This window comes from Mauremys mutica, chromosome 10, assembly GCF_020497125.1.
Source record: "Mauremys mutica isolate MM-2020 ecotype Southern chromosome 10, ASM2049712v1, whole genome shotgun sequence".
NCBI lineage: Eukaryota > Metazoa > Chordata > Testudines > Geoemydidae > Mauremys > Mauremys mutica.
Genome location: NC_059081.1, coordinates 56,115,192 through 56,137,217, shown reverse-complemented (window position 1 = coordinate 56,137,217; position 22,026 = coordinate 56,115,192). Strand labels below are relative to the sequence as shown.

At 43.5% G+C, this 22,026-nt stretch overlaps 1 long non-coding RNA gene across 1 annotated transcript; it reads right to left on the bottom strand.

The window, feature by feature from the left end:
* Window positions 1-1,417: 1,417 nt before the first annotated feature.
* On the bottom strand, window positions 1,418-20,559 carry LOC123378793. Its single transcript, XR_006582734.1, has 3 exons — window positions 20,279-20,559; window positions 15,253-15,359; window positions 1,418-2,429 (listed from the first exon to the last, which is right to left on the bottom strand). It is a non-coding gene; the product is annotated as an uncharacterized LOC123378793 (long non-coding RNA).
* Window positions 20,560-22,026: the final 1,467 nt, after the last annotated feature.

The window sequence follows — 22,026 nt, the reverse complement described above, 5'->3', positions numbered from 1 at the left end:
CGAACAGAATTAGGACAATACTGAGCATTTGTGAAAATCCCACCCAGGGTGTTAAAAATATTCTGTAAAATTCCCAGAGGAGATGGGGTCTTATGGCCTGACTTTCCAAGGTGCTAAGTACCCATAGCAGCAATTTAAGTCAATAGGAGCTCGGGGTGATCGGTGCAGTATTAGCTGTGGCTGCCTAGACTGTTTAGAAAGGCCACAAGCTTATAGTCAGTAAACTGTTTAGACAATGTTATGGGAGAAGCATGAAAGCTCTAAGCAAGAAAGGAATAAAGGTTAGTCAGTTACTCACCCTGGTGTCCTGAATCTCCGTGTATTCAACAGCCAATGCCTCTGAAATTCAGGCCTTTAGGCCCAGATTCTCAAAGGTATTTAGGCCCCTAACTCCCACTGATTTCAATGAGAATTAGGCACCTTCAGCCTCTTAATGTCTTTCTCTTTTCAGTATATGAACAATTTTTTTGGTTAAAGTGAGTTCAGTGTGGGTAATTTAGTATGCTTTCTGCAAGTCTTACAAAACACGCATTCTCCTCATACCCAGAATATCCTGGTTTCAGTCAGAGGCAGAAGCAGGAGCTGTGATAGGCTGTTCATTTTGTGTATGTATAATTTACAGGTTGCAGAGTTTGAAATGAGTTTAGTTACTTCTGGATGCTTCTCCAGATGAAAACTTCAAACTTGGGGGGATTTACCTTTCTCTAGCAACTCACTAAATACGTGGCTTAAGAGCCATATGTTTCAGACAACACAACAGAGTTTTGACATTTTTTTACATGAGAAGCTACAAAACTCTGTCACAGTTACAGGGCCTGGAGCCCTCAATGGTCTCTCAGACTGCACCCACCTCAGGTGTTAAGCCTCTTGCCTTCACCTGTGCTGAGGTGGAATCCTATGATTCTCATTTTTTGACCAGGTCTTGTGCTACGCCACCCTGAGTAACAACCAGGATTTCTCTGCAGGCCTGGGCACCTGCAAGTCTTCCCTTCAGGAGCTGGGACCAGGCTGTCCTCTGGAATGGTGGTTGAAGCATGAACATATGAATCTTTAGCACATCTGGCACGTAACTATCTTGCGACACCTGCTACAACAGTGTCTTGCCAACGCCTGTTCTCACTTTCAGGTGACATTGTAAACAAGAAGTGGGCGACATTATCTTTGCAAATGTAAACAAACTTGTTTGTCTGAGCAATTGGCTGAACAAGAAGTAGGACTGAGTGGACTTGTAGGCTCTAAAATTTTATATTGTTTTATTTTAAAATATTTTTATATCTACATTTGTAAGTTCAACTTTCATGATAAAGAGATTACACAATAGTACTTGTATTAGGTGAATTGAAAAATACTATTTCTTTTTTTTACAGTGCAAATATTTGTAATAAAAATAAATATAACATGAGCACTGTACACTTTGTATTCCGTGTTGTAACTGAAATCAATATATTTTAAAATGTAGAAAACATCCACAAATATTTAAATAAATAGTATTCTCTTATTGTTTAACATCACGGTTAATCACAATTAATTTTCTCTTGATGGAGATTTTTTTAAATTTTTTATATCTCTTGTTACTCTTTTTTTGCCTGTGTTTCTTTGTTTGGCTGTTATTACAATACAAAGATTCTTCCCTACTGAACAGACCCTATTGACTGTTCCTGCCTTTTGTTACTGCCCAGTCATCCCACTAGTTTCTACTATGACTATGCTCTCTATCTGCCAAAGGTGACAGTACACACATCAATCTATCTTTTATTTTATTTGTTTTAGACAGAGCTTGTTTGTTCTCTTTTTAAAATAATATTACTCTGGACTTGCACAGACCCTTATCTGACCCTGTCTTTATTAGCCTGTCAGTTTCCTAAAAACTCCACATATCTTGGTTTGATTCTTCTCCTCACATTTTCCTGGTTTGGAATATTATCTATCTTGCGGACTATACAGACATATTCCTTTACAGCTTCCAACTGTTTCCTACCCACTGTGATCTTTTTTTCCTTCTGTCTTTGTGAGGAATAGGATTTGGGTCATTTGCAAAAGGATCTGACGTCCACATTCCTCAGTCTTGAGTTCCCTCCTGTTTGCTTCAAGGTCTTTAGCTTCAGCAAAGATGTGTCATGTGCAAAGCTGAGGTGGCTCCGGTGCTTGAGTCCTTTTCTTTATTCTCGGAAACCTTGAAAGTTTTCTCCAGGCAGAAGGTGAAGAATCTGTTAATTTCACACTTCAAAATGATCTTTGCACTCTATTTTTCATGCTTAAATATTATTGTGCTATCCACCTAGATGTTTTAGGGTATTCAGAAACTATGGGGCTTCTGCTCCTTTCTTATCCAGTGTTTCCACAAAGCTTGTATTTCCATTGAGTTAAAGCACTTCTCATAGTCCCCAAAGCCATACAAAATGACTGGTGTGCTTCTACCACTCTATTCGCTGTGAAAGAATCAAAGAAATATGTACATATTAAATAAATAAATCTTCACAATGTTACATTAAGTAGAGTAGGATTATAGAATACTATTCTATCGTAATGTCATGTTCGTGACCTGCCTTGACAAAAGCCAAGAAATGTATAGTTCAGGCAAAAACGTCATCCGCCTTAGTTACCCATGTATGTGTGTAGATGGATGTGTGAAAGAGGGGGGAAATCACACATCGGCATGAGGTAAAGAAAGTGTGCCAGCCTCCACTCTGAATTCCCTACCCATTGCTTTAGCCTTTGTGTTCATGATTTTTTATTTTTCATTAGTTTAACTTTAAAAAAAATCATGCAGAAGTAGAGACTCTGTATGATTCAGTTTCAAAACCATAATGAGTCTTTTGAAGTTGCTCCTGCCTCTCGTGTGAAGATTTTGGCCCTGATCCTGCAAATATACATGTGCTTAACTTTATGCATAATGAGAGTTGTCACTGAAGACAACGGGCAAAATCCTGGCTCCATTAGAGTCAATGGGAGGATTGCGGTCACCTTCAGTGGGGCTGGGATTTCATCCAGCGAGACTACTCACGTGCCTAAAGCTATGCACATGTGTTTTTGCTGGGTCCTTATTGAGATATATTTAGATTCAAGTTAAAAATCACCCCTAAGCATTTATTTAAATTAATCAGTTAAAAGATATATTTGTGGCCTGTATAGTAATACTGTATTTTCTGTGTCTGTGCATTGTTTACTTGGAAAAGTGGAATTCAGTGCACTGGGCCAAACTTAACCCTGCAATTTGGATTTTCCATTGAGTCCAATATATTTTTAATACTCACTTAGGGCGTGACCCTGGAAACACTTAGAGGTTCACTTATGTGCGTAAGTCTTTTGGGGATCAGGACTTTAGGCACTTTAGAAAATGAATGTTTTGTGGGACTGGGTGATGTCAGGGGAGTTAGTGAATGGGACTTAGGTGATGCCATCGGATTTAGCTATGGAGAGGTATTTCAAATATGAGCTAGCAACAAGCATAATGAACTTGAGCTGAGCCTTGTCTCAAAATCTCGTCACAATTAGCTACATCAGGTTAGGGGTGGCCAAGTAGCTGAGGTGTTTGCCACTACAGTATTCTTAATGGATTGTGGAAAATGTGACAGACCTTAAGGTGTTAAATGTGTATTATTGTGGGCCAGGACTGTATGTAACTTCTCTGGGTGGGAGAGGTGAGCAATGTTGCAACCCCCTGCAGCATCTTTGGGTTCCATTGAGAACCATGGGGAGTGACTGGGCAAATTCATTCAGGTTGTAACGTCTCCAGAAAGGTACTGCCACCTGGAAAGGCTGGCCTAGACTGGTTCAAACTGGATTCCCCAGAGACCAACAGACAAAGAAAGGACTTCGGGGTAAATATCTTGAATATAGGCTGACTCAGGGCCTTCTTTCTGAGCCACTACATGGACAGGCACTTCTGTTCAAGGGGGGCCCCTCAATCCTTCCTGGGAAGGGTTGGAAGGATTTTACTGAGGTCCCATGAGACTGATGGGTGTTAGCATGCATGCATGTTCTTTTACTGTGTTTTTTTTTAAATTAGGGGAAATACAGGTGCAATTGCCCTGAACTGTGACTTGAATTATTTAATTAAGTATTCCATTTTTTTCTCTTTAAATTAAAAAGGAGAGAGAAGCTCAAAGGTGGCCAGATAACCAGCCATGCATGATTTTCGTTGGCTGTTTTCATTGTCTGTGATGAGATGACCAGTTTTACTAATCTACTTATTTGTTATCAATTTCATTGATAGGTTTTATGTACATACTGAGGTCTGCGGATCATTCCTTAACCTCTTATAGAGATATCCAATATATTCTGTAGTAGGTACTTAAGATTTGTGACTGGTCATTTGTATTATATGGATTTTTTTCATCATATCAGATTACCAGTGGTAGGTGTATCATTGGCCATTTAATTTTTCAGGGAGAGGAAGATTAGAGCTAGAGATCAACAGGCCTTTTCTTCTCCAATTTTGTACAAGAAATAGTATCCTATTTGGCCACTTAACATGGATCCTGTTTTAAGAGGCTAGTTTTCTTCCTCACTGACACAGAGAGAAAGAGAAAAAGGCAGATTTAGTGCTTAGTGGTTTTTACATACAATAGTTTAGATTGTAGTCTGTTACTTAGATCATAAACTCTTCAAGGCCTGAACTCTCTTTGTGTGGTGTTTGTATAGCGTCAGCACAGCGATCCTTGACGGTGCCCATAGACATTGTCACAGCACTAATACTAAACTATGTTTTCTTGTCCTGCTCCCATAAATAATTGCACAGGCACATCCACACGTGGTTCCAGTTACAAACGGTGTTGCCAAGTATTTGTCTGACTCGTTAAACAACCCGAGTGCCAAAGTCAGAGCCTTGTGGGAACCTGGGCAAAAGCTGAAACAGAGTCCTTCCCCCCCCCACACACCCCAGCCCTTCCAAAAAAATTACTGCTGAGGGGAGGTGGAGAGGACTGGAAAGAGAGCCCTGTCACTGTGCCTCCGTAGGTCACAGCTTAGGATGCCAAATTCAAGATGAACTGCTGAGAAATAGGGAACTCACTCCAAACTGCATCTGATGAAGTGGGTTTTAGCCCACGAAAGCTTACGCCCAAATAATTTGTTAGTCTCTAAGGTGCCACAAGTACTCCTCGTTTTTCCAAACTGGTGGTTATTCTTCCATAAGATATACCAAGCCAGTAACAAAAGTAAATTCCTGTCTCACCACACTGGTTAACTTAACAAGAAGTCAGAAATGCAGTCTCCTTAGCACTCATTTCACCACCCAGACACTGGACTTTATGATGAGTGGTTATTTAAAACCAATTTAATCAAACAAAGGGTTCTTCTAATCCCAAGAGATCAGCCACACAGCCAAGTCAATATGTAACTCAGATCTTACCCAATAATCACACTGTTACCAATCCTTTAGAATCTAATATCTAAAGATTTATTTATAAGGGAAAAGAAAGAGGAGAGAGAGTTAAAATGGTTAAGGAAATCAAATACATAAAATCATTGCAGAGTTCTTCTATCAGGTTTGAAGCACTGATGGAATAAACTGCTGGCTTGCATAGTCTCTGGTAACTTCCAAAAGATTGGAAGGTCCTCAGGAGTGTTCCCTTTAATTTTTTATATCCATGTGCAGAAAGAATTTTATTATGTGCACCAATACGGAGGTGATGTGTGACTTACCACCTTCATATTGGTGCACATAACAGTATTCATGTCGTGGGGGTGGGGCCGAGGGGTTTGGAGTGTGGAAGGGGGCTCAGGGCTGGGGCAGAGGGTTGGGGTACGGCGTGGGGGGGGTAAGAACTTTGGCTGGGGGTGCAGGCTCTGGGGTGGGGCTGGGAATGAGAGGTGTGGGAGGGGGCTCGAGGCTGGGGCAGAAGGTTGCAGTGCAGAAGGGTGCAGGCTCTGTGGTGGGGCCGGGAATGAGAGGTTTGGGGTGCAGGCTGCCCTGGGGTTGTGGTGGGGAGAGCGAGGACTCCCCCCAGCCCTCTCTCACCACAGCAGCTGGGAGCGAGGCACCTCTCTCCGGCCATGGCAACTCCAGCAGAGCTGGGCTGGGCCTGGGGAGGGGCTCCTCTCCTCTGCAGCTCCAGTGGGCCTGGGCCAGGCCGAGGGAGGGGCTTCACTCCCCCGCAGCTCTGGCTGGCCTGGGCCGGGCAGAGGGAGGGGCTTCACTCCCCTGGCCACGGCAAGTCTGGGGCAGGTCCATGTTGGAGCTGGAGGGGAGGGGCACCTCTCCCCACCGCGGCAGGTCCCTGCTGGGGCCGGCAGGCCCCTGCTGGGGCCGGCAGGCAGGGGTGCCTCTCCCCACTGCAGCAGGTCCATGTTGGGGCCAGGGGACAGGTGCCTCTCCCCGATGCAACCCTGAGTCCCTGCGCGGAGCTCAATAGGCAGCCGCGCAGACGCATAGCTTAGAGACAACTTAGATCCTCAGTCCGTTGATTGGAATGCTCCTTTTAGTGTAAGTCCATAGTCCAGAGATCAGAGTAGGAAAGAGGCAAAATGGAGATGCTTCCATGGTCTTTTATACCTTTTCCTATGTGAAGGGAATGCTCTCAGTCTTAGTTTGTGGAAAATTACAGGCACAAGATGGAGTCCAGGATCACATGAGCAAGTCACATGTCCTTGCATGCTTCAATGACTCATAGGAGTAGCCATTACCCATATTTTGGCTAAAGCGTCCATAGGAAGGCTCACCGGTCGGGAACAAGCTTCTTCTGTGACCCATTCTGAAAGCTAACTATTCTTTGATGGGCCATCAGCTTGAATAGTTCATTCACGATGTTAGGGCTGGACTGGATGTAAATTACCTTATGGGTGTTACCCCATGAGCAACCACATTTGATACAAAGACGATACATGCATACAAACAGGATAATCATATTCAGCAAATCATAACTTTTCCATTGATACCTTACGTCATATACTTTGTTCAAGATTTGTTGCAGTTGTCTAACAGTGGCAATATTAATGATGTAAATGGTCATGTTTCAGTCATATAGCATCATAAGCCCACACCACGCTCATCCAGCAGCAGTCGCTCCTGTCCCATGGGACTATCCTCAGCTCCTCATTCTGGGCTTTGCAACCAGGCATGCAGAATTGCACAATGACATTCAAGTTTCACCCAGTTGCCCCTCCATTATGATGGAGGCAGGGCCAGGCCACATTTCAGTGAGTGGTCCTGTGACCCTACATGCCTAGGGAAAACTGCACTTTTGCACATTCCCCCCAGCTGACCCCTGGCATCCCTGGCCAGGGTTCTGTGATGGGAAAGTGCACTGGCAGGTAAACGCATCCCATGCAATAATATTTCCGTATCTCCAGTACCAGGAGCACTTAATGAATCTACTCATCTCCCATTTTCTATCATCATTCACCACAGTCTCTGACAGTCCCAAATGGCAACAGCCCTTCTGTGACCTCTGTGGGTGACCCATGCATGGACTGTAGGCTTATACACCTGGCTGTGTGACATGTATGAGGTGGGGGAGTTCCTAGGTCAGCCGACCTTAGATGTGATAACTCTACCCCACCTTATCCTCTGGCTGCAGTGCTCCATATGCTTGTACTGGAATGTGCACAAAGTGTATTGAGACAATTTTCTGCTGCTTAAGCATCCCTTCCCCTATGTTCCTGTCTTCCCCTTACTGCTGATCATATCAATTTTGTATTAATTTTTTTCAAGACCGCCACTAATTTTAAAACATTCATAACCCTCACACGCAAACATACACAGTTCACATAGTGCTTCCCCTGAGGTGTGGCTTAAGCCCTCCTCCCTTTTCTCTCTGATATTACCCATATTTGGAGCAGTTTGAGTGCATTGGAAATTGGTTAAAATGACAAACTATCACTTTGAATTACCAGGTAGCTATTCACTTCAGAAATCAGAACTACAGCTCCAGCAACAGAACCCAGCCTATGATACACAGCAGTGACCTATAGGAAACGGTAGTGTTCATGGAAATATGGGGCGGGCATCCAACCAAGATCTCTCGCTAAATTCCAGCAGTAATCTGCACGCTCACAACAATAGCCTGGAGCGGGTTTCAGAGCAAGCAGAAAAGATGGTGCACAACTCAATGTCTAATAAGGATTCCTTCACTCCTCCTCCTGCTTCTGCTCCTCCCCCAGCTCCAGAAATGAACAGCACTCTGTCCATTGCTGTTACATAGGACATCACCCCTATGACAACAGAAATGTTGGAACTCTTTCTATAGAAGTGAAGAATGAAGGGCAGCAGGCGGAACTGATGTCCAAGAGTCCTGGCCTTGCCCAGCAACAACCTAACTCTCAACAGAAGCTTCCACAGAAGCCTGAGGTGTCACAACAGGGTGGCAGTGAAAGTGATCTGCCAGCTGCCATGATGACCTCCATTCAGCAATGCACAGAAGAAATAAAGCCAACATCAGAACCTCACATCCAAGATCTGCAGGTAGTTGGGAACAATGGAGAGTTGCAGCAACACTATCAGCAGCCCCTGGGACAAAAAGAATACGAGATCCCTCCTGCCTTTTGTGTGAGGGATTTCCTGGTCTAGCTTGCAGACTAGGGGACTCTGAGGGAAGCCATGTGACTTGGGTCGTCTGAATCAGTTAGCAGACAGCCAGCCTGGAAAGAGACATCTGAAAATAAGGGGAAATGGGGTGAGTTGTGCCTTGCTGCCGCAGAGAGCAGTCTGTTCTTTCTCTTTCTGTTTTGGGGTTTTTGTGTGTTATCACTCTGAATTCCTAGAAATACAGTAGTGTTACATTTCAATCTTCCAGCAAGGGTATTTTATGTTTTCATCCAACTTCTGTGTGTGTGCTGTGAACATAACAGAGATCACCGCTCTCCTCGCATGGGTCGGGTCTTGAGTTCTTTTTTCTTCATGCCTAGTGCCTCCTCTCAAAGCAACTTCTTACTATGACAGATATATAAGGTGCTTCCCCTGAAGAAAATCAACCCCACTAATACCAGCTGGCAAGGACTGTAAAGCCCAGATGACACTAAAGTAAATAAAACAACCCCAGCAAAGGAATGACACACCAATAATAACTGTATACTAGAGGCAGGACTTTACTGGGAACAGAAAAATAAGATCTGGGAAAGGGTTAAGGTCAATTAATAAACATTTATAAATAAGCTAATTCCTCATTTCCTAACAGTCAGACACTGCCAAACCCCACCTTCCTACTGCACCTTCCCAAGGCTGCTGGCACAACTGAAGTTACATGTCCTGAGAAATAGTGTTGAAGTGCTGTGGTATTGACTGGCTTAAACTACTTACTTTTTCTTCGCTCCTGAGTGAGACTGGGTTCTATCCAGACCCCCAGCTTGGTTCCTTGGTCTGGAATCATCCTGGGGCCTTGGCTGGCTTTTTGGAGCTGGTGCAGGGTGAGACTTCTCTCTCCCTCTCTCTGGATGCTGGTCACTTCAGTGCTGGAGCTGCCTGATCCATGCAACTAGTCTCAGAGCAGTGCAAATATTCCCTTTGGGGGAAGCTGGAATTCAGCAGGGACTTCGCCCAGCCGCGCTGTCTCTCTGCCAGCTTCCAAACCTGAACTCTCATTTTCTCTGTGCCCATAGACTATGTAAGTATTTATACAAAGTGAAACTGCCTCAAAAGAAGACCTTGAGAAAGACCCATACTAGATTATACCATAGCCTAAGGCACTCTCTGGCAACATGCCCCATGTCAGACGGGCAATTGAACCTGCATCCCCCATGTCCCTGGGAAGTGCCCTAACTACTGGGCTAAAAATTGTACACTGGGTGGCCCCTCCACTTCTGGCCATTTTGTGAATGACACCTAAATCCTCCACTTCCAAAAAAAATTAGCAGAACCTATTTGGTGAGTTCAGTAATACTGTTGGGTTGGCTGAAACTGCTATTTTTGGTGGATAAACTATTCCTCTGAAAACCTTTGTCCAGCTCTACTCCAGTGACCTGCTTATTCAAATCACCCTAGGCAGGAAGCCCCCCCTATTGGCCCCAACAGGGACTTTCGTTTCTTCTGTCCCCACTGCTGATTCTGAGCATGCTGGCAAAGAATCAGAGGGCTCTGGTAGCCTTCTTAGTTGTAATCCTTTTGGTAGAGCCCCTTAAAGGCTCAGACAGGAGCTCCAGAAGCCAGGGCACAGGAGGCTATTTGGGAGGCCACGCACTGACTTCCAGCAGGCATGTGCATTGGCATGTGAATATGTGTTCACGCACAAACACCCATATTCGTATGAATGAAAGCACCTAGCAAACACTCATGCAGACAAATAACATGTGTTTGGGAAGACTTTCCCCAGATACTTTTAACTTATTTTTCATCAAACTGAACTGGATTTTTGTTTGTTTTCTGCCCAGGTTTCTAATTTCTGTAGGTTCCTTTAGTATAATTTCTCTAGCTTTCTGTTGTTCACAGTTCCCCCCATGTTAGTATCATCTGCAAACATCACTAGCCATTCTAGTAATGGATTAGTAATGAATATGTTAAAATCAGAACAGTCATATCAGCCTGGCACCTGCTTATAACTTGCTATTTTCCTTTTGTTTATGGGCTTTTGGTTAGTTTCTGGCCACGTGACAGTGTCTCTATCCGAGCCTGTTTGCATTAGTATCCAAAAATCGCATGTTGTATTCAAATCCAAGGCCAAGATTTTCAAAAGTGACTAGTGATTTTTGATGTGCATCAATTATTTGGGTGCCCAACTTAAGCCATCTTAAAGAGGTCTGATTTTCAGAGAGCAGTGGATCCGCACTTTCTGAAAATGAGGAGTTTTTAAAGTGCCTCAAGTTAGGCACCAAAACTCAAGGCACATTGAAAATCTTGGTTCAAATATACTCCAGTTAGTCAGGTCCAGTGCAAGGATGTTTCGCGCCCTAGGCGACTGGGGCGGCCGAAGATCCAGCCACCACGGTCACTGCCGAAGAAAATGCCACCCCCCAAATCCTAGCACCCTAGGCTAACGCCTAGGTTGCCTAAATGGTTGCACCGGCCCTGCTGTTAGTGCATGTCCCATTTTCCACTAACTTTGTACTTCTGTGGGAGGAAAAATCAAGTTCCTCTCGCAAGACTTTTTCTTTAAAACTCATTCTGTCCATTACTCATTGTCTCATTGTGCTCTGGAGGTTTAGGGATAGTCTTAACATTTCTTCCATTGTTCTACCAGAGGTTGGGATTTATTATTTTAATTGGGTTTGGATTGTGCCACAGCCCCTTCCCCTGCATTGTCATGACCTCTAATAGTCCTGCACCTGGAGGAAAGAAAGCAAATATGGAGAGAAAGAAAGGTCCACTCATTAAGGTGCCAGCCAGATACCTGGGTTCAATTCCTGCTCTGCCCAGGCTATTACCTTGGGCAAGTTATTTAGGGCAAAATCATGGCCCCATTGAAGTCAGTGCAAAACTCATTGACTTAAATAGGGTCAAGAGCTCACCTATCTTTCTGTTCCCAATCAGTAAAACAGGGCTAATAGTGTTTCCCTACCTCCACAGGTGTGTTTGGAGCATAAATGCATTAAAGATTGCAAAGTGCTTACATACTACAGTAGTGGGGGCGGCATAGAGGTACCTTACGTAATTGGAGAGTTCCTGAACGGCTGCTCCATCTACACACACCCCACGCCACAACAGGGTGTAAGCGAAGCAAAGCCCTTTGTTTGGGCCCCCTGTGGTTGGCTACTTTTCATCAACAGCTCATAGAGGAATTTGTAGTTTGTGTTTGGTTCTCTTCTACCATTTTTATTGTTACCTCCCAGATTGACAGGGTTTTCCATGAATTGTTTGTACAACTGTTTAAATATTCATTATTTGTGTGGCCCATGCTACACACCGCCTCAAGGTGCCCGCTTCCTACAATGACACTTACTACTGCTCTCATCACAGGAAGGGAAGCACATAGATCCACAGGGCCAGCCCCCCTGCAGGTGGACAGATGAGAGTGGGAGTGGGTGGCACCTTGACTTCCCGCACCCTCCAACATATCAGTCAGAGCAGTTGTCTGAGTCAGTCTCTTGACCAAGCTGCTCATGGAGCAGTGCAACAGCCGTGCTTGACTTGTAGCTGATTCCTGCCAGATTGAAAGTATTTGGTTTGGTTGGATCTTGTAGTAAATCGCAAATGTGCACAATACTTGTTTAACAGTTGTAAAAAAACACGCTTGTGTAATATGGAAAAATTTATTCATTTGGAAATTAATGCTCAAAATTTAAAAAAAAAAGAGAGAGAAATTCGCTGCAAATCCATTTGCAACAAGATTCAATTGAGTCATAACCTTTCAAGGCAGGGGGCTGGACTCAATGACCTTTCAAGGTCCCTTCCAGTTCTAGGAGATTGGTGTATATCTCCTGTTATTAGGGGGGAGGGATAGCTCAGTGGTTTGAGCATTGGCCTGCTAAACCCAGGATTGTGAGTTCAGTCCTTGAGGGGGCCATCTGGGGCAAAATCAGTACTTGGTCCTGCTAGTGAAGGCAGGGGGCTGGGCTCAATGATCTTTCAAGGTCCCTTCCAGTTCTAGGAGATTGGTATATCTCCTATTATTATTATTTTTTCATTCCAACAGAATCCATGTGGTAAATCAAATCTGATTTTTGAGGATTCCTCATGTCACTAACAGAACTTTTTCACTAGCTGGCAGTGAGATTTGTTCTATGTCTTCTCAAATATTGATATACTTGTATTAATGTGGATCTCAGTTTAGCATATCCTAATGCAACAGTGTAAAAAGCTGAATGCCTTGGTTTTTTACTAATTAAATGAAACCCACAGTGTATTCCTAACACAGAATAATAAGCTACAACACACGAAACCTTTGTTCAAGAGTGGGCTTGGATCTCTTGTTCCCCTGTTCAGTGGAGGTTAAGCACACTTCACAGATGATAACAGCTATATGAGTGGCTCTCAGAGAATGGCAGCCACAGTTTTGGCTGTGTGGAAGGGAGCAGACTGCAGCTTCAAAGGAAAAATTGATGGTTTTGAAAATAGTGCGGTAGCTCATACGGCCATTGCTTACGGAATAACTGATCATACTAAAAATAGAGCCTTCAGTTTGGACCACGTACACAAAGGGAGCACCCATAATTAGCGTGTGCGCAGACAGGGAAACCACTTCCAATAGAATAGAAAAACTTTTAGCCTGTGTTTATTACCCAGGGGAGTATCATGATAACAGCACTGACCAGGGTTTTCCAGAGAGTGCTGTGTGAGGGCCATAATATCGTCCCTACTGCTCACTCATGGTGCGCCACACACTTCCATCCTTCCTACTGCCAGCCTATGCTATTCACTTCCATCGCCAGTTTTGTGTATGAGCGGGGGAAGATACCACACCCTCTCCCTGTAATCACCAGACCTCTGGCTCTGAAGGGGCCACCCTTCACAACTAGGAGTGGGGCAGGTGACTTCCCGATAATCACAAACTAATCAAAACACGTGCCTAAAGTAAAGTAGTAATGTTGAAAGTGGGACTTGAATAGTCTCAAAGCAATCACTTTAGTCTGGTACAAGTATTAATTTGGGACCTGATCCTGAAAACACTTAGTATTGAGTGCATGGTGCTTACTACTATGCGCAGGCTACTGAACTCATGGGGTACACAGCAGTTAAACACCCACAGCTGATCTGGGTCAGCTGACTTGGGCTGTGGAGCTGTAAAATTGCTGTACAGAGCCCAAGCTCTAGGACATCCGCAAAAGGGGAGGCTTGAAAAGCCTGGGCTCCGAGCCCAAATGTCTACACAGCAATTGTTACCCCCACAGCCCAAGCCCTGACAGCCTGCGTCAACTGACCCCGGCCAGCCAGGTCACAGGTCTTTTATTCCAGTGTAGACATACCCAGGGAGACTACTCACAGTAGTAAGCACTGTAGTCAGCAGTATTGTGCTCACTTCAGGGCAGGGACCTGTCTTATTTAGTATCTGTAAGGCCACCGAGCAGAATGTTGGTGCTATCCAGGGCCGGCTCCAGGCACCGGCTCAGCAAGCAGGTGCTTGAGGCGGCCAAGAGGAAGGGGCAGCAAGTTGGGCTCTTTGGCGGCAATTCAGCAGCGGGTCCCTTGGTCCCTCTCGGAGAGAAGGACCTGCTGCCGAATTGCCGTCAAAGAAGAAAGCGACGTGGTGGAGCTGCCGCCGATTGAGATCACGGCTTTTTTTTTTTTTTTTTGGTCGCTTGGGGCGGCAAAAACCCTGGAGCCAGCCCTGGTGCTATATACGTAATAATAGCTCTCAAAAGTTCAATGGACACACACACACCAGAAATGCAACTAACATCACATTTGCCACTATCACATTATTCCATCTGGTTGTGTGTTATATCCCTGTCCCTTCATCTTACGTCTGTCTTAGCTATTAGATTGTAAGATTTCTGGGGCAGGGACTGTTTGATCCTTACACAGATTGTAACAGTGCTTAGCACAAAGCGGCCGTGTTCTTAGCTGGTCACTAGGCACAACTGTTATAAATGTGATTATGAATAATAACGATGAGCCTCTTTACAAAGAGCATTGCTATTTCTAAATATAAGTGAAGTTCTCCTTTTTAGTTCTCATTAACAATGACGTTAAAATCCATTGTTAAATAGAATACTAATGCCTCACTGCACTGCGTGTCATTTGAATATGAGCCCTGAATGTATTTGATCTTTTTTTTTAATCAGGAAAAACTTCTCTGATGTTACATAGCAATGTTTGGAAATCTGAAGCCAATCTATTGATCATTTAGCAGAGCTTATTAAATGGAAAGCCTTGGTGTTTATTCCTCTATTCCAGGGGGTTTTAAAAAATGTTTTCCAAATATTATTGTGTGCCATAAGGTCTTTTCCCAGTGCCAGTTGCTTCTCTGGTTCTTGGATAAAAATAATGAATTCCCTGGCAGGCTGAATATGGAACAACCATTTCTCTCTCCTGCCACCCAACACCTGTCCTGTGTTACCGACAGGCTTATTTGTCATTGTGGCAGTGGTGCCAGCAAGGCCCCGGCAGATGGGGGCCTCATTGTGGGTACTGCACCAGCACAACAGGGGATAGTGCCTGCCCTGAAGAGTTCACAGTCTCCGTTGAGATCAGGTTTATCTTCATTCCACAAAGAGCCGAGCTTGTGTGATTTTTCTCCTCAGATTATGTGCAGCAATAATGCCGAATCAGGAAATGGCAGTGATAGAAAATACTATTTATATTAAAGAAATTTCTTTTAAACATTCACTTTTTGTCCTTGTGCCCTCCATTTTCAATCAGTTGTCCACAATTAGCCATATGTATATGGAGAGCTAGTCTTTACTTCTCCTTCTCTTGTCAACTATACTAATGCATTTACTAACCTTCCTACTGCTTCTCATTCTTGTAATCTAATTCTTCTCTTGCCAGGCCATCTCCTACAGCCAGCTCAATATTTCCTGGATGACATGCGTTTGGGCCATATTGTATTCTGTACAAAAAATGTAAAGCTCTCCCTTAGACATGTGATTTATTAATTCAACAATGAATACTTCACGGTGCTGACTGACATTCAGTTAGAAACGGCATTAATAGCCCATAGAGGGGCATGGGGGAGGGTTTTAACCAATGTTGGAAATGTTCTAGCGCAAGAGGAAGGATGGTCTACGGTTAAGGAGATCTGGGGTCATTTACTGGCTCTGCCCCAGACTTCCTGTGTGATGTTGGGCAAGTTTCAATCTCTCTGTGTCCTAAATCCCAACCTGGGATTGTAACTTTCTCACCACAGGAATGGAGAAAGGAGCTTTGAGGATAATTTAATCAAACAAACATGAGGAGCTCAGCAACCAACAGTGATGAGTGCCATAGAAACGCCCATAAAATCAGTAATCTTCCAGCATGAGGCCAGACTCTTCCAATGTGCAACACTTCTGGTTAGACACACGTTGCAGAACTTTTTTTGTTTGGAGGAAGTGTTTATAGTGTTAGGGATTAGGACCATGACTCCTGGCTTCTAATTCCAGATGTGCTACTGAAGTGCTGTACTGGGATTCTTCCAGTTTTCCAAAGATCAGCCGCCTTCTGCCAACATGATAGCTTCATGCTCACAGGGCCAGATCCAAAATCCAGTCAGGTAGGGGAAAGGGCTTTGAATGAGCTTTGGACCAGACCCCTATCAAGCAGTGTCCAGTGATTTTCAGAAAATTGTGAAACCATTGATACCAGACACTCAGAATATTTTCCCTTCAACTCTCTTCTACCGGTACTATTGACTTGCTCCACTGCCATAGTCTTTGTACCTTCAGTGTTCCCTCACTTCTCCCAGAGTTCTTGCTTGCATTCATCTCTTTTCCCTGTTTACTGTTTTCCTGTCCTATCCTCCTTCTGAGTTGCTGTTCTAACTGTGAGTTGCACTTGCATCCCACCTTCTCTTCTCTTTCGTTTGTCTTTATTAACCTCTCATAAGTAAAGGTCCCTACTTAACCCACTTCGGCTTTATTTTCTTTGGCCTCATCACTGCTCTTGTGGTTGCTGACAAAGTTTCTTTGCAAATATCTAACAGCCTCTCTGTGTCTCCTTCCATGGACCGGTCAGCAAGGCAGGCTATCAGTAATGTGTGTCATTCACCAAAGTAAAATTACATGTGTACCAAAAAAGGCCAGCATGCAGACAAATTACAGTACGCAGCAAATTGCTTACTTGCATAGGAAACCAAATAAAGCTTACAATTTTCCTCCCCTCCCAAGGTAGGTGTTGAATTCAACATATTAAGACTAAGAAATCTTATTATAGCTAAGGGGATGGGGTGGGATTTGTAGTTGAAAAGAGTCAGTAATTTTTGCTCCAGATCCTGGGGTGTGGTACAGCCACTTTGTGCCGTACCGCCAGCAGAACCAGATCACGGATTTGGCATAACTGGCCCTGGGAGGATCACACTAGTGAAGGGTGAGTCAGCAGAGCGAGCAGCTCTGGTGCTTCCCTGCTCCCAGTGTATAGGGAATGACTGTCAGAGGGCAACGAGATGTAACCAAGGCTTCGCTATGTCTCACTGATCCTTAGTTGTTACGTCCGCTCCTTGGGGCCATCGGTAGCCAATACACTTTAGAGCAGCCCTCAGGTTGTGCGAAATGATGCCAGGATGGACCATCCTGGCAGCGAGCCAGGCCAGGCTATAAGAGAGTAAAGCCTACCTGCACTGTGTGCTCCTTGGCCAATAGGTTTGAGGGTTAAGGGTTTAGATTATTTTTTTAATTTAATATTTGTTTAACAATTATGTATTTGTCTACTACTGTGGCTACAATGTCCTTGGGAGTCCAAAGCCAGCCCGTCGGAGATTATTGCCACTCCCTGGGCACTAACTACAGGGCCATGACAAACCTACAATAATAGTGACTCGCCAGAGGCACTCTGTGGTCCAGATCATGAGACTTGGGGGCAAAAAGGGTGAAAGCAGCTGGTAAATCCCATTGGCATAAGGGAATCATGGGGGTACCATAAAGCAATGCTAGCTAGCTGGCGCTTTATCACGCCCCTTCAGCTTCCCTACCCACGCAGGGGACGTGCTGGAGCAGAATGCAGCAGTGTAAATTAAAGCAGCCCTGAGGCTGCTGTTACTTATGTTGGAGCAAACTCCTCCCCCTGCCCTGAGGGAACCCCAGTAAAAAGAGACTTTAAGCCAAACTGACTTTAAGCCACTTTTGTTCCCCACCTGGGATCCCGTTCTGAGAGCAGTTTGGCATGGATCTGCCCCCATGTTTTTTATCTTCCAAGTTGCAAAAGACCCCTCTTATGTGGCTAATAGATTTTCATTAATCACAGCCTCTTCATCTACTTGTTTATGGTCATCACTATTTTACCAATTTCATCTGACATCTAATTTACAGATGTCCAAATTTAGCCTTCCTTCAGTGTTTGTTTAAACATGTATTTATTTGTGTTTGGGGCACATTGATTTCAATACAAAGGCAAGTAAATGAACCTATTGTTTTTACAGGTAGATGGGCTGGTTTGTGGATACAGCAGCGCACAAATGGCTAATTATGGACCAGAGGGTCCAGACCAGAGCCTTACTCCAGTTTAATAGCATCTTATTCCATAAGTAGGCCCAGTGTCCTCCCTGGAGCTATTTGTGGAGTAAACTGCTATTCATTGTTAGGGAAGAATGGTCCAGTGGTTGGGGAACTAACCTGGGATTCAGTTGCCTTCTCTGGCACAGACTTGCTATGTGATCTTGAGCACTTTGTTCCTCAGTTCCTGCTCTGTTCTATTTTTCGATCTTACCGATTGCTTAAATACTACGCTAATGGGAGGCATATCAGTGCCATAGGTAACTGGCCATGTAACTGCAGCATAACATTTTAACTTCGTTCATCACAATCAATACTGTATGATCAAACACACAGCAGCTATTTCCAGAAATAGAGTTTTATGTTCCTGAAACAATAATGAACCCAACACTGGCATTTTTTTCTCTTCATAGGGGAAAGTGTGTTTATACTGCTGAGGTACAATAGAAACTAAGCTCTTTGTTTCACATTGTATCCAAGATTCATTGCCATTTACAAAGCATCATGCAAAGAGCAAGGGTTAATCTGTAGTAGTTTCTATTTATTTTCATTAAAATTACGGATGGACCGAGGCGGTTCAGAAAACCTTGCATAGCTGAACATTGGGGCATCCATATGCATATCTGAGTATAGACCCAGCATTCCACTGATAGGTCAAGTGTAGCACTTGAGTGAAAACAAAAACCTCACATAGAAGTTAGTGGTGCCATTCATTCTGCTGGCAAGGCAAGAGCTAACAGCACAGCTTCCCAGGGAGACTCTTGGAGCACTTTTACCAATGCTAATTGTTTTAACCTCAGAACACCTCTGGCACCCAGACTCCCAGTTGTCCACTCTGACCACACTAAAAACTTTAAAAAGTCAGACCCTAAAACAACCTTCACTATATAACTGACAGAAATGGTCACTTTTATACTTTCTGTGTACAATGCGCGTCTGTTTTAGCTCTAGCAGGAGCCTAACAATGGAGCATGGACTATGAGCAAAATTCGGGCTGGAATGTGTGATCCTGCTTATTTCAGATGGCAGAGTGCAATGTGGAGTCCTCTCCTCCCTCTTCCTCCTGGCCAGGCCTCAGCCCTTTTCAAGATCTTCCAAAAACTGACAACTAGAACTGGTTGGAAGATGAATTTCCCATCCCATGAAAAATACTGAGATTTGGTGGGGAGGGCGGGGAGGAGTCCCAGATTTGTGACAAAAAGCCACAGTTTTGAAATATTTCATTAAGCTAAATTCTGAAACATCTTTTGTTCCAGGTCAATTGAAACATTATATTGAGATGAATTAGAAACGTTTCATTTTGATTTTCACCCTTTTTATTTTTACCTATATATTTAGGTAAAATAAATTTCAAAGTGAAACATTTTCATTCTGTCGCTGCTGGAACAGGACAGTTTGATGCTATCAAAATGAAAGTTTGTTGAAATCGATATGAGTCTATTAAGAATTTTGGTTGGAATTGCATTTTCTGAAGGAATTTTCAACCAGCTCTGCAGCTGAGAAGTTGCTGTTTAGCCCGTATCTCTAATCTACAGGTTGAGCCTTGAGGGTGTGTTACCCACACACCTTTGCATAACATCTGAAAAACTGGGAGGAGGAATAGCTCAGTGGTTTGATTATTGGCCTATTAAACCCAGCGCTGCAAGTTCAATCCTTGTGGGGGCCATTTAGAGATCTGGGGCAGAAATCTGGGGATTGGTCCTGCTTTGAGTAGGGGGTTGGACTAGGTGACATCCAGAGGTCCCTTCCAATCCTGATAATTTATGATCTATATGTTTTAGCATCTGTATATTCTGGAGAGAGGATAAGAGAGTGCACATGGTCTGTATCCTGCTATAGAAAATGTGCTATCAATAGAATTATTAATAATATTCTCCATGTCATCCAAGGATCTTGTCACTATTTTGTTGCCTAGCAGTAACAAGCGCATTCTGTGACCTATTCTCCATCTGCTTTATTTTAAAAAAAATAGCCTCAAATAATGTCTGATTTTCTAGTCTTGTTCAATAGATGGATGTGTAGAATCCACTGGCATTTACCATCCTGTAAATAAAATAATCATTCTGGAAACCACTAATAATCAAGTAAGCAATTTACTCTGACTGAGCCTGCATTTCCACATTTACTGTGACTGTTGCATGCAAATTTCCTACTAGGTCATCTAATAGTCACATTCACGTTCAGTTAACTACACCAGCACAACCGTGTTTATTGAATATATTAACATTAGTAAATCTTAAAGCCAGAAGGGACCATTATGATCATAGTCTTATGTCTCAAGTGTCATGCACCACAGCCAATAGGTTACAGTGGAGGAGGGTGATGGAAGACGTCTAAGACCCACCTGCAGAGGAAGATCCTGGTGGGCATGCAGGGAGAGCCAAACCTGCAGATCCCAGTGGGCGTCCAAGCCCACTCTGACCAGCCTGGTGTCCTTGGAGCAGTGGCAAACTAGACTGGATCTAAGAACAAGTGGCTTCTTCCTCTACTCTAGTGGCTGTAGCTCCTCCTCTGGCTGGTGGCTGCAGACGTCACTGCATCACTTCCATTCAGTTCACATTTTTTACTCTTTTCTTTGCAAGCAGGAGGGGGTGGAAACATTTATTGTTAAATGAAAGTTGAGGTTCTGAGCCCATCACTGCACCAACCTGCATGGAAACTGGAGAGAGGAGCCTGCATTGCAGAAGGGAAAAGTCTGAAGGAGGCACCAGAAAGTTACTCTGTGCAGATGGTTAGGAATGCTAAGGTGCAGGAGGAGCAGTTCCAGCAATAGTCGCTCTAATAAGGAGCCAGTTTTGTTTAATAGAAATGGAATGTTCTCCTGTAACCAGTCACATGCCTTCATGCTCATTCCCATGCCTTAATCCAGCCCTAGTTTGGGGTGTGTCCAAACTTCACTGAGGGGAGACCAGCTGAGCACACTTACAGTGAACGCCTAGCATGAGTAGCATCTCATGTTAGTTTCTCAGATAGGCACTGAATTGTGGGTGGAGCTGAGAATACCACTCTCCTTTTCCCAATTCAAGCTCTGCTTTTGTCTCTACATTTGTTATTACCCTTGTCTTATGTCTCATTGCCTTGTTAAGCTTGACTACAGTATACAATAAATGAATAACTATAAAGACAAAGCAGGAAAGAGTCCTGTGGCACCTTATAGACTAACAGACGTATTGGAGCATGAGAATACGTCTGTTACTCTATAAGGTGCCACAGGACTCTGCTGCTTTTACAGATCCAGACTAACACGGCTACCCCTCTGATACTTGATATAAAGACAAAGTCCTGAAAGAAGATTGTTGTCTTTTAAAGATTTTTCATTTAGCTTCTTAGGCATACAGAGTAATCCATGATTTTTTATTATCTATTGCTGGAACTTGTTATCAGAAATATATTCCCGATGGTTTTTGAGTACCTCTTAAAAATAGCCAGCTGGGTTCTAAAGGGATATTTTCCTCTCCATAAAATATTAGACGCAACAATTAATATATCTCCTTGTATTTCAGTTATCTCTTCCTCCTTTTACTGTACACGAAGCATTAAGCACCTTATTTACCCACCACTGAAATAACATAATGGTTCAAGAACCTTCAAGTACGTGTTCACCACCAGAAATAAAAAAATGCAGCTCTTACAAGGGGCTTGCATAACGGTTTGAAAAATAAGTATTGGCATTCCAACATCTTTGAAAGCTATTGATGTGCAACAAGAAGAGATACTCACTGAATCAGCTACAATGTACTGCGTGTCCTTCAAATGATAAAGTAAAAGTGAGGAAGTCGGAATTTTGTCTTTGATGTGATCTAGCAATAGGGGTCTGCTTACCTTATTGCTTTCCTGAAAAGAAAAAAAAATACAGATGAACAGAGAACTGAATCATATCAAACCCTTGAATCAGTCAAGGAAAAACTTCTATGGCAAATATTAATAAGTTTATCCTCACAACACAGTTGTGTGAGGTGGGGAAGTTTCTATTAGCCTGGGATCTATGCAATACCTATTTTAATGCGTTACAGTGTAAATAGCTTTGTGTTTCAGTGAATACATGACTAGCTGTTGTGGTTGCAAAGTAAACCATCCAGGTATGACCTGAAT